Source organism: Anolis sagrei, chromosome 9, assembly GCF_037176765.1.
Source record: "Anolis sagrei isolate rAnoSag1 chromosome 9, rAnoSag1.mat, whole genome shotgun sequence".
Lineage (NCBI taxonomy): Eukaryota > Metazoa > Chordata > Lepidosauria > Squamata > Dactyloidae > Anolis > Anolis sagrei.
Genome location: NC_090029.1, coordinates 10,616,801 through 10,632,554, shown reverse-complemented (window position 1 = coordinate 10,632,554; position 15,754 = coordinate 10,616,801). Strand labels below are relative to the sequence as shown.

Genomic DNA, 15,754 nt, shown 5'->3' with positions numbered 1-15,754 from the left:
CTTTTTTGCTGCCACATCACATTGTTGGCTCATGTTTAACTTGTTGTCCACGAGGACTCCAAGATCTATTTCACACGTACTGCTCTCAAGCCAGGCATTGTCCCCCATTCTGTATCTTTGCATTTCATTTTTTCTGCCTAAGTGGAGTGTCTTGCATTTGTCCCTGTTGAACTTCATTTTGTTAGTTTTGGCCATTCATCTCTCTAATCTGTCAAGATCGTTTTGAATCCTGCTCCTGTCCTCTGGAGTATTGGCTCTCCCTCCCAATTTGGTGATGATCCTGCCTTCTAGCCCTTCATCTAAGTCATTAATAAAGATGTTGAACAGGACCGGGCCCAGGACGGAACCCTGCGGCACTCCGCTTGTCACTTCTTTCCAAGATTATACGATCTGAAGAGAAACCAGAGTATCTTTCCAAGATGAAGAGGAAGAATTAGTGAGCACCCTCTGGGTTCATGCATTTAACCAATTACAGGTCCACCTCACCGTAGTTTTGCCTAGCCCACATTGGACTAGTTTCCTTGCCAGAAGGTTTGCCTAGCATTTCATCTTGATTTTGAAAGGCTGTATATTACAGAAGTTGTCTTCATAGACCTGTCAGTAGCATATAATACTGTAAACCATTGCTTTCTCTTGAGAAAAATGTGTACTATCCCAAAGGACTACCACCTCACTCACTTCATAGGAAATCTGCTACAAAACAAGAACTTTTTTGTTGAGTTCCAGTGCCAGAGAAGCAGATGGCAAAAACAGAAGAATGGCCTGCCTCAGGGAAGCATGCTGGCACCATCAGTGTTTTACATTTACATAACTGATCAGCCACTGCCATAAGGGACAGAGAGTTTAATCTATGCTGACGACTGTGCCATCACCACTCCAACAGAGCTTTGAAATGGTTGAAAAGAAGCTCTCTCTCTCTCTGAATCTTTAGCTGCTCTTACTGCATATTGCAGGAAAATACGTAAATTCTAGGCTTGTATGATAAAAAAATGGTTCAAAACTCATTTCGGGTGTAGGGGTCCTGGTGGTTAGATTCTAAAGTTGATTCCGATTTTCACAGAAAAAAATGTTCAAAACTTTTTGAAACTTCTGAGACTTCTGAATCCTTCCTTAATGGTTTGAAAGTGTTATTTCCTGTTTCATTGGGTGGTCTTTACTTTGAAAGTAGTTGTTTTACTCCAAAAGTGCAAGGGGGGGGGGGCAAAGGGAGGAAATTCATCCACTCTGGTTTGAAAAGCTTCCCAGGCTCAAGACAGAAGCAAGGGGAGAGGAGAGGGAGGAAATTCATCTACTCTGGTTTGAAAAGCTTCCCAGGTTCAAGACAGAAGCGAGGGGAGAGGAGAGGGAGGAAATTCATCTACTCTGGTTTGAAACGCTTCCCAGGCTTGAGACAGAAGCGAGGGAAGAGGAGAGGGAGGAAATTAATCTACTCTGGTTTGAAACGCTTTCCAGACTTGAGACAGAAGCGAGGGGAAGAGGAGAGGGAGGAAATTCATTCACTCTGGTTTAAAATGATTCCCAGGCTTGAGACAGAAGCGAGGGGAGAGGAGACGGAGGAAATTTTAAAATGGCTTCTCTGGCATGAGCTGAGGCCAGGGACCAGAAGCGGGGAAACGCTGAATCCTTTCTGACTCACTTACTGTTTTGTAACAGAAATGGTGGGAAAAGCTTCAGAAGGGCAAAGGGACTTCTGGTTTCCTTAAAAACTTCAAAATCGCTTCAAAAAGCAAATCTTTCCGAATTTATTCCGAATTATGAAGATTCCGACCAAACCTAACCATGCCTAGTAAATACATAAGCAGGCTGAGTGACAGTTTCTGCCACAGACATTGCTTGAAAGAGCAGCAGGGTCATATGAGTGGGTGTTACACAAAACAAGAGAAGGCAGTGCAAATGCAAGATAGATTTAATTAAAGGAAAATTACCTGTCTTACTCCCCATCCTTCTTGAGTGGTTTTTTTCTCTCTCTGTTTGATAGCATCAGGGCAATTTTTGGAGGCTTAAAGAGAAAAAATAGGACAAGTGCTAAGAAGCCAGAATGGCTGTCCAAAGAACTTCTAACTGTGCTAAGACACAAAAGAGACATGCACAAGAAGTGGAAAAAGGTAGAAATCACCAAAGAAGAATTCACACAAATAGCGAACTCCTGTAGGGAAAAGGTCCGTACTCAGGCTTGCCAGGGACGGTAAAAACTATAAAAACTTATTCTCTTATGTCAGTAGAATTCTCCGTGAGTTCTCTTTCTCTCCCTTTGGACTCAATACAAAAGTCCCTCTGTCACATTTTCAGGACAAGGAAAGCGGCAGTCAGTTTAGTGTTTCTTTTCTAATTTGTGATAAATGACGCAACGATGCTAAGCCCCGGCAAATTAGTCCTTTCCAGTGAAGTGGTAATCAAATCCGTATGATTTGAATCCCCCCGAGTGGGACTTGGAGTGGCTTAAGTACCAAGGAGCCCTCGGGAGGATCCTTTACACGCCAGCGTAATGTACTCAATAATGGAAGAGTGTTGATGGTTTTCATTACTCCTTTTCTGCTAAGCAGGACTTTGAGAGGCAGAGCAATGCTTCTTAATTGCTTAACTGCCTGCGAGAAGGGAGTGGTGAGTCTCCGTCCTTCAGGGAGCAAATGCAATGCCCATTCCCTCCCTCCCCCAAAACCATTTAGTCTGGAGGAGTCATTTGTTGTGCGTTCTCAAGGTTTAGCACCAGTTTTCATCAGGGCCAGCTTAAATTATATTGCTGCCTTAGGCAAGCATTGGTTTTCTTGCTTCCTTGCATGCAGGGTGTTCATGCCATTTTATTACATATTTTATTATACAGCTGTTCATTAGATTGTTCTTTATGTGGAAGTAAAATGGGTAGTGATGTACTCTTGACATAATTATATTTTAGGTTTTTGTTGTCATTGGGAACCATTTTGAACTGAATTTATGCAGAAGAGCGACTATGATTAAGTGAATTTTCCATTCCCAAGAACAGAGTGAAGACAGAGGGATATCAATGGAGGAAATCTTTGTTGGGAACATCTTACTTGTGGGGAAATTATCATAGAATCATAGAATCCTAGAGTTGGAAGATACCTCGTGGGCCATCCAGTCCAACCCCATTATGCCAAGAAGCAGGAAAATCGCATTCAAAGCACTCCCGACAGATGGCCACCCAGCCTCTGCTTAAAAACCTCCAAAGAAGGAGCCTCCACCATACTCCAGGGCAGAGAGTTCTGCTGCTGAACATGGAATTCTAGAGGCTCATGTTTAACTTCCTGTCCACGAGGACTCCAAGATCTTTTTCACACGTACTGCTCTCGAGCCAGGCATTGTCCTCCATTCTGTATCTTTGCATTTCATTTTTTCTGCCTAAGTGGAGTATCTTGCATTTGTCCCTGTTGAACTTCATTTTGTTAGTTTTGGCCCATCTCTCTAATCTGTCAAGATCGTTTTGAATCCTGCTCCTGTCCTCTGGAGTATTGTCTATCCCTCCCAATTTGGTGTCGTCTGCAAACTTGATGATCCTGCCTTCTAACCCTTCATCTAAGTCATTAATAAAGATGTTGAACAGGACCAGGCCCAGGACGGGACCCTGCGGCACTCCGCTCGTCACTTCTTTCCAGGATGAAGAGGAAGCATTGGGGAGAATCACCCTCTGGGTTCGTCCATTTAACCAATTCCAGATCCACCTCACCATAGTTTTGCCTAGCCCACATTGGACTAGTTTCCTTGCCAGAAGGTCATGGGGGACCTTGTCGAAGGCCTTACTGAAATCCAGCCTTTGTAAGCCGCATCGAGTCCTTCGGGAGATGTTAGCGGGGTATAAATAAAGTTAATAATTTATTTATTTATTTATTTATTTATTTATTTGCTGCATTTGTTAACCGCCGCTCTCAGCCCTAGGGCGACTCGCGGCGGTGTACAACATATAAAAACAATTTACAATAAGCTACAACGACAAAAAACCAACATATCACTAATACACAATCAACTAATTACACTAAAAATATCCGCTCCGTCTTATCGTAGAATCATAATCAATCTCGTAGTCCATATTCCGTTCCAGTTGTCATTTCCAGTTACTGTAGCACTCAGTTAAATGCCTTCTCGAATAGCCATGTCTTCAGGCTCTTACGGAAGGACATAAGGGAGGGCGCCTGTCTGATGTCAACAGGGAGGGTGTTCCACAGCCGGGGGGCCACCACCGAGAAGGCCCTTTCTCTCGTCCCCCCAGACGTGCCTGTGAAGCAGGCGGGATCGAGAGAAGGGCCTCCCCAGACGATCTCAAGGTCCTCGTGGGCTCATAGGCCGAGATGCGATCCGAAAGGTATTTTGGGCCGGAACCGTTTAGGGCTTTGTAGGATAACACCAGCACCTTAAATTGGGCCCGGTAGCAGATCGGCAGCCAGTGGAGCTGGAACAACAAGGGCGTTGTATGCTCCCTGCGTCCTGCTCCTGTTAGTAACATGGCTGCCGCGCGCTGGACTAGCTGGAGCTTCCGGGCCGTCTTCAAGGGCAGCCCCACGTAGAGAGCGTTGCAGTAGTCAAGGCGGGATGTGACCAGAGCGTGTACCACCGTGGCCAAGTCAGACTTCCCAAGGTACGGGCGCAGCTGGCGCACGAGCCTAAGCTGTGCAAATGCTCCCCTGGTCACCGCTGAAACCTGAAAGTTCCTAAAGTAGATGTAAAGAGGCAATAATAATAATAATAATAATAATAATAATAATAATACCACACTCTGAGGCAGAGAGTTCCACTGCTGAACAGCTCTCACAGTCAGGAAGTTCTTCCTAATGTTCAGGGGGAATCTCCTTTCTTGTAGTTTGAAATAACCCGCTTGTGTGGATTCCACCTTTAGCCAGTTATTTTGAAAAACAACATTTCTTCCTGTTCCCAAAGTCCTTCAAGTCTGATAAGGAAGAACCTAGTCTTTCGCTGCATGCCTTTGTAATTATGAAACACAACGTTCTTCTTTTGTCTGCTACGCTGCGGCATAACAATGGAACTGATAGGGAGATAACTGGAACATCTTAGCCAAGGCCAGCATGTGTTTAGAAATCCATCCCCAAAAGGATACCAAGCAGAAAATGCCTCTCTCTCGCTTTCGCCCATGGCCTTTTGTATTGGAACACCTTTAGGCTGTAAATGAAGTGTCAAACATGATTTGGGGGCCAAGCAAGAAAGCTAAGTGGTTAAGAGCCTGCGAGGGAATTCAAGCTGCAGTTAAAAGCTTGGTGCTTCGTATTGGTGTGCGCCTCGTAAAAGAGGTTCGGTGCGGGTGAGCAGAGAACAGCTTGGCCATTGGCCAAGGCAGACAGCAGCTCTGGAGAACTTAGGAAAACTCTTTGCATCCCTGTCTGGCAAAATCAACTCTGCGACAATTGCTATATCTGCCAATAAAGAAAAAAAAAGTTCCTAAAGTAGATGTAAAGAGGCAAAAAGGATATGAGGGGGAGTACTGGGTGGGATTTAGAAGGAGTAGGATGTCGAAACTGTTTCCTGTATCACTCCCACCATCATTCAAATACAGACATTATTTGGAATGAGGGTTTTTATATAAAAACATGACACGTAAGCATCATCCATGGCAACAACCCCTTTAAATATACCTAAAATATTAATAGGTTGGTTTGAAAGATAAACTCGTCTTAGAATCATAGAATCATAGAATCAAAGAGTTGGAAGAGACCTCATGGGCCATCCAGTCCAACCCCCTGCCAAGAAGCAGGAATATTGCATTCAAAGCAGGAATATTGCATTCAATATTCTTGCAACACAGACTCTTACAGGAAGTGCTTTTGTTCAGAAATGGAGGTCTTGCTTTGCATAAAGAAGGCCCCAGGATGCCAATCAAGGTGGCCAATTAAAACATTCCCACCTACCTCCAACAGACAAGAGTTCTTTCTCCCACCGTGGACATTCCACAAATATATATACCCCATTTTCCTAGTTTCTAACAGACCTCACAACCTCTGAGGATGCCTGCCATAGATGTGGGCAAAGTGTCAGGAGAGAATGCTTCTGGAACATGGCCAGACAGCCCTGAAAACTCACAGCAACCCAGTGATTTTGTCCATGAAAGCCTTCCAGAACAAATAATTACATAATAACAAGCTCAGAGGATGTCTGCCATAGATGTGAGCAAAATGTCAGGAGAGAATGCTTCTGGAACATAGCCACATAGCCCTGAAAACTCACAGCAACCCAGTGATTTTGTCCATGAAAGCCTTCCAGAACAAATAATAATATAATAACAACCTCAGAGGATGTCTGCCATAGATGTGGGCAAAATGTCAGGAGAGAATGCTTCTGGAACATAGCCACACAGCCCGGAAAACTCACAGCAACCCAGTGATTTTGTCCATGAAAGCCTTCCAGAACAAATAATAACATAATAACAACCTCAGAGGATGTCTGCCATAGATGTGAGCAAAATGTCAGGAGAGAATGCTTCTGGAACATAGCCACATAGCCCTGAAAACTCACAGCAACCCAGTGATTTTGTCCATGAAAGCCTTCCAGAACAAATAATAATATAATAACAACCTCAGAGGATGTCTGCCATAGATGTGGGCAAAATGTCAGGAGAGAATGCTTCTGGAACATAGCCACACAGCCCGGAAAACTCACAGCAACCCAGTGATTCTGGCCATGAAATCCTTCGTCAACACATCCCAGGATTAATCCCTGGCATTTTTAATTTAATGTATGGTGGCAGCAAGGACAAAAAAAGAGACCTGTTTGAGCCGTCCCTAACTTGTACAGATAGCATTGACTTAGACCAATCACTGCTTTGCCTCTCATCTCCTTCCCTCCAGTGAGTAGTCGGGCTTTATCTCCTGAAATATGGACTGGTTGGATCTTCTTGCGGTCCAAGGCACTCTCAGAATTTTCCTCCAGCACCACAGTTCAAAAGGATCTCTCTTCCTTGGCTTAGTCTTCCTTATGGTCCAGTTCTCGCATTCCTAGGATACTATGAGGAATACCATGGTTTTAACTATGCAGATCTCAGTTGCCAGTATTCATTCCGGGGCCGATTAGAGGAAATTATCTGGATAATTGGTAGGAGAATTAGGCTGTATTCGACAATGTATAGGGCTGAGTTACAACTGGTCATTTTCAAAGGCTTGTTGAAACCACCAGGTCTTCAAGCTCTTACGAAAGGAGGGGAGGGATGGGACCTGTCTTATTTCCCTTGGAAGGGCGTTCCAGAGGCGGGGGGCCACCACTGAGAAGGCCTTCTCTCTCGTCCCCACCAACCGCACTTGAGACGATAGTGGGACCGAGAGGAGGGCCTCCCCGGCAGATCTTAGAGCTCGTGCCGGTTCATAGGAGATGCGATCGTGGATATAGGCGGGGCCCGAACCATTTAGGACTTTATAGATCATGACCTGCACCTTGAATTTGGCTCGGCAACTTATCGGCAGCCAATGAAGCTGTTTTAATAGGGATGTTGTATGCTCCCTATAGTTTGCTCCAGTAAGGAGCCTGGCTGCTGCCTGTTGTACCAGTTCAAACTTCCGGGCCATCTTCAAGGGCAGCCCCACGTAGAGCGCATTGCAATAGTCCAGTTTGGATGTAAGCAAGGTGTGGACCGCCCTGGCCATGTCAGACTTCACGAGGTATGGTCGCAGCTGGTGCATAAGTTTGAGTTGTGCAAAGGCCCTCCCGGCCACCGCTGACACCTGAGCATCAAGTGACAGCGTTGAGTCCAGGAGGACCCCCAAGCTATGGACCTGTGCCCTCAGGGGGAGTGTAACCCCGTCGAGCACAGGTTGCCACCCAATACCCCGGTTGGCCCCGCAACTGACCAGGAGGACCTCTGTCTTGTCTGGATTAAGCTTCAACCTGTTAGCTCTCATCCAGTCCATCACGGCAGTCAGACACTGGTTCAAGGTTGGGAGGCTTCCTTGGGATTTGGCGGAAATGAGTAGTAGAGTTGGGTGTCATCTGTGTAGAGATGGCACCCCACTCCAAATCTCCGGATAACCTCATCCAGGGGTTTCATGTAGATATTGAAAGGCATGGGGGGCAGAATGGAACCTTGCGGAATCCCACATGTCAAAGGCCATGGGTCCGAGCAGGTATCCCCCAGCTTCACCAACTGGGAGCGACCCTCCAGGAAGTAGCAGAGCCACTTCAGTGCAATGCCCCCGAGACCTATTCCAGAGAGCCACCCTAGAAGGATACCATGTTCGATGGTATCGAACGCTGGTGAGATATCTAGGAGAACCAACAGGGACACAATCCCCCTGTCGTTCTCTTTGGAGGTCATTCACCAAGGTGACCAAAGCCATCTCAGTACCATGGCCAGGTCTAAAATTAGACTGTGATGGCTCTAGATCAGGGGTCCCCAAACTACGGCCCGCGGGCCACTTCCAGTCCGCCAAGGGCACTTATCCAGCCAGGCCCGTAGCCAGGATTTTGTTTCGGGGGGGGGGGCTGAATTTTTTTTCAGGGGGGGTTTCGGGGGGGGGCTGAGTTTCGGGGGGGAGCTGAGTCTGAGTGAAAGAGGGGCTAGCCTAGCAAACCTTTTGTATCGTTACCCCAATACCCTCATGCATATGGGATATATTGAGTAGGGTGATCAGATCATGATATGAATAAACATAACAGTTTAAATAATGCACCATTAAGGCCTTTTTGCGAACCACCATGAAAATTTCGGGGGGGGGGGCTGAAGCCCCCCGAGGCCCCCCCCCCCGGCTACATGCCTGTATCCAGCCCACGGAGGAGGAGCACCCCACCCACACAGTGCCCCTCCCTTGGCAGGCTCACGCTATCCATCAGGCCCAATGGGCATCGTGAGCCAGCCAAGGGCAGCTGCTCCGCGTGGCCTACTCAAGCGTAAAGCACCCCGTGAGGTGCTTTATGCGCAAGTAGGCCGCTTGGGGCTGGTTCTCCCTTGGCAGGCTCATGCTGCCCGTCAGGCCTGATGGGCAGCGTAAGCCAGCCAAGGGAGGCTGCCCCGGCGCTCCATGCAGTCATGCCGGCCACATGACTTTGGAGGTGTCTATGGACAACATCGGCTCTTCGACTTAGAAATGCAGATGAGCACTACACCCCAGAGTCAGACACAACTGGACTTCATGTCAGAGGAAAACCTTTAACTAGGAAAATTGTGGAAGATCCAGGGTGGGAGAAAGAACTCTTGTCTGTTGGAGGTAGGTATGACTGTTTCAATTGGCCACCTTGATTACCATTTCATAGCCTGACAGTTTGTAGGGAGAATCCTTTCTTGAGAGGTGATTAGCTGGCCCTGATTGTTTCTTGTCTGGAGTTCCCCTGTGTTTGAGTGTTGTTCTTTATTTACAGTTATAATTTTAGAGTTTTTTTTTAAATACTGGTAGCCAGATTTTGTTCAGACTAGAAATAGGAAGATTTCCCATTCTCTGCTCCTGGAATTACTGCCTAAAGAGGGCTAGAAAGAACCCTTCCACACAGCAAAATAAGATATGTGCAATGTGCATAGGAATTTTTTAATTGATTTTTTTTTTAAAAAAACTATAGTCCGGCCCTCCAACGGTCTGAGGGACAGTGAACTGGCCCCCAGTTTAAAAAAATTGAGTACCCCTGATCTAGTAGGCTTGGGCGGTTTCGTTCGTTAATTTCGTAATTCGTTATTAATTCGTATTTAAATTAGCTTACGATCCTGTATTGAGCCATGCAGGAATAGTGTGAGGAGTAATTAAGAATTGAAACAATTTTTCCAATTTTTGTAATTATTTCGTAATTATTTTCGTAATATAATATAATAATATATAATACAATATATTATAATAATATAATATACAATAATATAATATAATAATATTATAATAATATAATATAATAATATATAATATAATAATATATAATATAATAATATAATAATAATATAATATTTAATAATATAATATAATAATAAAATATATAATAATATTATAATATAATATATAATAATATAATATACAATAATATAATATATAATATATATAATATTATAATAATATAATATAATATATAATAATATAATATAATATAGTTGTTGTTTGTTTTATCACACCAACAGTCAACAACAGAGGGAGAGGGAAGCTTCAGAAGTTCGCCCTGTCCCATTTGGAGGTTTTTTTAGCATATTGTGCAATCGCGTCCGCCATTAACGAATCGATTCGAAATTTACGAAATTTCGTAAATTTCGAAATTTTTTAAAGAAAAAATTCGGAATTCTTTAAAAAAACAAAACACAATGGACCCCTAAAAACGAAACGAGTTTAGAAACAAATTTTTCTGTTGTTACCCAAGCCTATGATCTAGATAGTCGGTGTCATCCAGGAATTGAGAAGGTTTATAATTGCAAACCTTCTCAATATTAGCTTGTTATCCTCTCTACTTAATTTGTTGTGTTTTTGAACAAATCTGGAAGTAGCTTTTGCTTTAGGATAATCTATCCATCTGTGGCCCTGGGGCTTTGATTTTGAAAGGATGCTTTAATGACTCCTGCAAATGTGCTGTTAGTCCTATGGGGAGTATGGAGGCCGGAAGGCAATGTCTTATATTTTCACCCACCTTTAGCTTGGCTAATAGTGCCTTCCAGAGCCAGCTGAGATTTGAGAAAAAGGTCAAACACCATAGCAATAAAAGCAGAAGCCTCCGTCTTTGACACAACAAATTAAAGGTGAGAAAAGCCCATCCAGGGATCGGAGCGCCGCTCTTTCAGAGTTATGCCCGCTTGGTCCTTCAGCTCCCATTTTATTGTTCCTTGCCAGAGATAAATCAATGTGGCGACTGCCCTCGGAACTCAAGGCGGGAGCTGTCCTTGAAAGAGTGACCTCCGAGGGAGCAGATGGCCTTCTTCAAGCCTCCCTTCTAAACCGGTCACAGCTGGGGATGGACGATAAAGCCTCATTACAATGATATTTCAGCAAATGCCTCCAAACAGCACTTTGGAGACACCTTTTGCTTGGCCGTGGATGATTTAGGGCAAGCCTCCTCCGCCATGTGCCATCGGACTGAGCATATGTGTTCATAAGAGGACATAAGCGACCCTGATGGATGCTTGTCCTGAAGCAACTGCCGGCGATTGGAAAGGGAAAACAAAGACGTAGGAGATGATTAAAGAATTTGTACTGTGCCGCCATCCGTTCTGTATCATTGGTGTGCGTCTCCAAAACTCGAAAAAATTTGACCAGTGCAGCTTATTTATTTATTTATTTATTACTAGCTGTACCCGCCACGCGTTGCTGTGGCAAGCCTTCCCTCCCTCCTTCTCCTTCTTTCTTTCACTCCTTCCTTCCCTCCCTCTTTCCTTCCTTCTTTTTCTTTCTCTTCTTCTTTCTTCCTTCTCTACCTGTTTCTTTTCTCACTTCCTTTGCTCTTTGGTTCCATCCTTCCTTGTTTCCTTCCTTCCCTCCTTCCTTCCTACCCTCCCTCCTTCTTTCTTTCTTTCTTTCTCTCCTTCCCTCCTTCTTTCCCACTTTCTCTCCCTCCTCTCCCACCTTCTCTCCTTCCTTCCTTCTCTACCTTTCTTTCTTTCTCTCTCTCCTTCCCTCCTTCTTTCCCTCGTTCTCTCCTTCCTTCCTTCCTTCTCTTTCTTTCTTTCCTTCTTTCTCTCCTTCCCTCCTTCTTTCCCACTTTCTCTCCCTCCTCTCCCACTTTCTCTCCTTCAATCCTTCTCTACCCTTCTTTCTCTCCTTTCCTCCTTCTTTCCCTCTTTCTCTCCCTCCTTCTCTCCTTCCTTCCTTCTCTACCTTTCTTTCTTTTTTTCTATCCTTCCCTCCTTCTTTCCCTCGTTCTCTCCTTCCTTCCTTCTCTTTCTTTCTTTCCTTCTTTCTCTCCTTCCCTCCTTCTTTCCCACTTTCTCTCCCTCCTCTCCCACCTTCTCTCCTTCCTTCCTTCTCTACCTTTCTTTCTTTTTCTCTCTCCTTCCCTCCTTCTTTCCCTCGTTCTCTCCTTCCTTCCTTCTCTTTCTTTCTTTCCTTCTTTCTCTCCTTCCCTCCTTCTTTCCCACTTTCTCTCCCTCCTCTCCCACCTTCTCTCCTTCAATCCTTCTCTACCCTTCTTTCTCTCCTTCCCTCCTTTCCCTCTTTCTCTCCCTCCTTCTCTCCTTCCTTCCTTCTCTACCTTTCTTTCTTTTTTTCTATCCTTCCCTCCTTTCCCTCGTTCTCTCCTTCCTTCCTTCTCTTTCTTTCTTTCCTTCTTTTTCTCCTTCCCTCCTTCTTTCCCACTTTCTCTCCCTCCTCTCCCACCTTCTCTCCTTCCTTCTCTACCCTTCTTTCTTTTTTTCTCTCCTTCCCTCCTTCTTTCCCTCGTTCTCTCCTTCCTTCCTTCTCTTTCTTTCTTTCCTTCTTTCTCTCCTTCCCTCCTTCTTTCCCACTTTCTCTCCCTCCCCTCCCACCTTCTCTCCTTCCTTCCTTCTCTACCCTTCTTTCTCTCCTTCCCTCCTTCTTTCCCTCTTTCTCTCCCTCCTTCTCTCCTTCCTTCCTTCTCTACCCTTTTCTAATGTTACACCATTAAGCTGTATCACTGGCATTGGGAAGGGATTGGCTGGTGATTGCTGGAAGAGCACTTTGGTTTTCTCTATGTTCAATGACAGGCCAAGCTTTTGCGAAGGTGTTTAGAGTGGCTTGTAGATCTTCTAAATGTGCACAGATGACATTGTCATCAGCATACTGGAGTTCTGTAACAGATGTTGTTGTAACCTTGGTTTTGGCTGGAATGTTGCCTTCCCGAAGGGAGACATTAACCACCATCTTCATCCACTCGGCCAATCCCCTCTGGCTTCCTTTACAAGCCAGGATGGGCAGAGGGGTCTGGGATGCACGTGGTCGCTCTTGCCTCTCCAAGAATCTTGTCCACAATCTCAAGCTGTACAGATTGAAACGAATCCATCAGTTTCCCTCTATGGAGAAAAAAAAACAGAAACAGTTTACCCTTCAGCACATTCTCTTCAAAGTATTCGTAGGACTTCCTTCTGGGCAAGCTTGCTTCCTATCTCACCTTGTAGGTGCCGCTTTAGTGAAGCATTTAATGGGCAAAACAAAGGAATGCTGCTAACATGCCTCATTTCCTCCACTTAATGTTTGTTTGTTTTATTAAAAGGCATTGTTGTGCCGTTCCTCGGCTCAAAAGGCCTCCCCAAAGTAGCATTTGCATTATCAATAAAAATAAGACAATTCCTGCCTGCTGAGTAAGAGTCTCAAACAGCGTGACATAGAAGGAAAATGAAGGGGTTCGGGGTGGGGGGGGGGGGAGAGAAGAGAGAAGAGAGAAGAGCTAGAAGCAAAACTCAGACAATAATTCATAAATTTGAACAGTTTGGTTTTACAAGTTTCCAGGAAAGCTCTGGAAAAAGAGAAGGGGCCATTCACTCTCCTGGATTTTATTATTATTATTATTATTATTATTATTATTATTATTATTATTATTTGACTCCACAGCAGACACTCTGCTGGCTGTTGAACTGGATCACACGTCGGACACTTCCCAAGTGTCTAGGACTGTGTGATGTATCGGCGAATAATGCTGGCAGATCCCAGTCAGGTAGCCTTTTGCAGCTGGCAGATGGTAATTTTGTAAAGCGCTGATTGTGTTTAAGTGCAGACCAAGGTCTTGAGGCACTGCACCCAGTGTGCCAATCACCACTGGGACCACCTTTACTAGCTTGTGCCAGAGACTTTGCAGTTCGATAGTGTTGTGGCTCACTTTGAGTCTGAGCTTTCTGAGCCTGAGTTTCCTCAGGACGAGGAGGATGATGGGTTACAGATTTCTGAACCTGTTCCTGTTATTGAGGCAGACAGTGTTGATTCTGAAGAAGAGACGGCATTTCTGTTCCCCAGGGAAAGGAATGTTGTTTTAGATAAAGATAGTGAAACTTCACAGCTGCAGGTGGATGAGTCGGCCCCATCTGGGAGTTCAGGGCCTCTCGGTTCCTAGGGTGACCAGTCTCAGGATAATGAGGGATCTGGCCTTGAAGATGGAGATTTGATTAGAGAAGACTGTTTGCAATTAAGGGTTTGCCGAAGCGCGCACCTTGCCAACAAACGTGAAATTCGAGGTCAACATAATGCTTTCATGTTGGGGAAACATATTTAACGGTCTGATTGAAGTCTGCCGGTTGTCAGTGCAATGTTGCTTATACCCTGTTAACTTCTCTGAAATTTACCTCGGCTTTTGGGAAACGCTTCTAGCTCTTGGAGACTTTGGTTTTGCTCCTGATTTTTGCGGACTATGTCATGCTGCCATGGATTCTTGTTTAACTAATGCTAATGGAATATACTTCATGTTATTTGCCTTTGGATCTTGGGAACTTTGCTTATGCATTTAAGACTCTGTTTTGGTTATTGAACTTTTGCAACTTTACTTCTATGTTTTTGATTTTGCTTTTTCTTCAATAAACTACAAAACCTACAGCCTTGGTGTGTGGTGGTGTCGTGAGCAAGGTGAATCTATCCTGAGCTGCGACAGATCTTTAAATCCTCATATCGTGTCATTATTATTATTATTATTATTATTATTATTATTATTTTACTGACACAAAAACACAGTATGTCACAGTAAATGGGATCTCTATGCTGCATTTCGTATCACAAAAGCACAAGTTGAACACTTCCCAAGCATCTAGGACTGTGTGATGTATTTTGATGCACGCAGTAAGGTGGCCTTTTGCAGTTGATAGATCATGATTTTTTCGATGTTGATTGTTTCTAAATGCCGGTTGACCACTGGGACCACCTGGACTGGTTGATGCCAGAACCTTTGCCATTCAATTATGAGGTCCTGATAGCGGCTGAGTTTTTCCTGTTGTTTTTCTCAATGCGACTGTCATCTGGTATGGCGACATCAATAATCCAGACTTTTTTCTTTTCCACAATCGTGGTATCTGGTGTATTGTGTTTCAACACTTAGTCAGTCTGGATTCAAAAGTCCCACAGTATTTTTGCATGTTCATTTTCTACTACCTTTGCAGGCTTATAATCCCACCAATTCTTTACTGCTTGGTAGGTAGTCCTTGTGACATAAGTCCCAATGAATCATTTGGGCCACAAAGTTGTGCCTCTGTTTGTAGTCCATCTGTGTGATGTTCTTGCAACAGCTGAGGATATGATCAGTGGTATCATCAGCTTCCTTTATTGTGGTTGTTGTGATTGTTGTTGTTGTTGTTTAATTAATATCCCACTTTTCTCCCCCATCGGGGATTCAAAGCGACTGACAACAAGGTATAAAACATACAGAGACCCACAGTAACACAGTGGGTTAAACTGCTAGCTGCAGGAAAGCTGCTGACCAGAAGGTTGGCAGTTCAAAACATGACTTGAGGTGAACTCTCAACAGTCAGCCCTAGCTCCTACCAACCTAGCAATTCAAAATCATGCAATGGGAGTAGATCAATAAGTACCGCCTCGGCAGGAAGGTAAAAGGGCACCCCATGCAGATATGCAGACTTGCTGGCAACACAGTCGGGGATATCCGTGGACAACAGGCTCCTCGGCATGGGAAATGGAACAAGAGCACCTCCCTGTGGCCAGAGTTGAGCATCGCCTCTAGTTGCCAGAGATGGAAAAAGGGGAAACACTTTACTTTTTGCTATGTTGTATGTCATCGTATATTGTGTGTATAAAAAGGCATTGAATGTTTGCCTCATATTGTTGTGGCTCAGCTGGAGCCTCAGGAAGAAGATGATGGATTTCAGATTCCTGAACATGTTCCTGTTATTGATACAGACGATGTTGATATTGAAGAAGCGGAGTTTCAGTTTCCCATGGCAAGGGATGTTTTGGAAGATGGT

General features: G+C 44.5%; 1 protein-coding gene across 2 annotated transcripts in view; it reads left to right on the top strand.

Moving 5' to 3' along the window:
* HMG20A (high mobility group 20A) overlaps positions 1-15,754 on the top strand; it is a 131,161-nt gene that overhangs the window by 87,426 nt on the left and 27,981 nt on the right. The window lies entirely within an intron of this gene.